The sequence below is a fragment of the Acyrthosiphon pisum genome, chromosome X (assembly GCF_005508785.2).
Source record: "Acyrthosiphon pisum isolate AL4f chromosome X, pea_aphid_22Mar2018_4r6ur, whole genome shotgun sequence".
NCBI lineage: Eukaryota > Metazoa > Arthropoda > Insecta > Hemiptera > Aphididae > Acyrthosiphon > Acyrthosiphon pisum.
The window spans coordinates 4,867,058-4,868,631 of record NC_042493.1 but is presented as its reverse complement, the minus strand read 5'-3'; positions in this window follow the sequence as shown (position 1 = coordinate 4,868,631).

Genomic DNA, 1,574 nt, shown 5'->3' with positions numbered 1-1,574 from the left:
CCTTTGCAAAATTCGTCGTTTAATTGGTTTTCTTTAATGTTTTCTATATTTATTGTGTCAAAAGTTATTCCTTCTGTCTCTGTGTGTTTCAAAAATATTTTTTACTAGTAACGTGTCTACTGGGTATCGTGATAAGCAGTCCGCCGCTGTATTCCAAAGGCCGGGTCGGTGTTTGATTTCAATGTCTAATTCTAATAATTTGAAAATAAATTTTGTTATTCGGGACGATGGATTTTTCATTGTTTGGTAATATTGTAGACTAGAATGGTCGCTAAATACTATTACCTTTCTACCTATCAAATATTCTTTAAAATAGTTCACTGCAAAAACAACTGCTGACATTTCTAATTCAGTGGTAGTGTAGTTTCTTTCACCCCCCTTTAATTTCCTCGAAGCGAAAGCTATAGGGTGTCGTTTCCCATCTTTGTCGTTTTGTTCTAAAATTCCCGAGAGTCCTTCTAGTGATGCGTCCGTGGTTACGAAAACTTGGTGTTCGTCCTCAAAATGAGCTAGTACGGGGGCCGTTATTATGGCATTTTTTAAAATATTAAATGCATTATCTTGAGAGGTGTCCCAATGAAATTTATTTTCCTTTTTTGTTAGATCGGTGAGCGGAGTAGCAATTTTCGCAAAATGCTTAATATATTTCCTGTAATAACTAGTTAGTCCTATAAAGGCTCTTACATCTTTAATTTTTGTAGGAATTGGAAAAAGTTTTATCGCCTTTATATTTTTCTCCAACGGTGTTAGTCCTTTATTTGATACTTTATGTCCTAATAATTCTATTTCGGTACCTAATAGTACGCATTTGATAGTTTTTAATTTTAATCCGGCTTCGTCTAGTCTTTTAAATATTTCTTCTAGTCTGCATAACGCCTCCTCAAAGTCGTTTCCGTAACAGCATATATCGTCCAAGTATGCTATCATTGTTCTATATAAAAAATCACTGAATAAATTGTTGATAATTCTTTGAAAGATTGGGCCCGAGTTTTTGAAACCTTGTGGAATTCGTTTAAAATTGTATAGACCGAAATCTGTAATAAAGGCTGTCTTATCTTGGTCTTCCCTTTTTACCGGAATCTGAAAATAACCTTGGCAAAGGTCGATAGAACTGTAGTATTTTGCTCCCTCTAAGCTTCTAAAAAGGTCTTGTGACCTAGGTATAGGGTGTTTGTCACTAATTGTTTCATTGTTTAGTTTCCTATAATCTACTAGAAATCTGTATTCGCCTTTCTCCTTTTTCGGAATTAAAAATACTGGTGCCGCGTAATTACTTCGACTTGGTTCGATAATGTCGGCTTCTATCATTTTATTGATTAATTTCTTTAATTTTTCTCTTTGAATTGGGGGTGTTCTGTATGGTGGCTGGAATATGGGTTTGTCGGATTTTAAGTTTATTTCGCAGGGCTCCACATTTGCACAACCTATGTTTAATGGGTCGGATGTAAATAAATGTTTAAACCTTTTTACTAATTTACGTGCTTTTTCACGTTGATCATTGTTTAGCTCTTTGGAAATGATTATTATTGTGCCTTGATCGTCTTTTATTTCATTTTCATTTGTCGTCGTTTTAT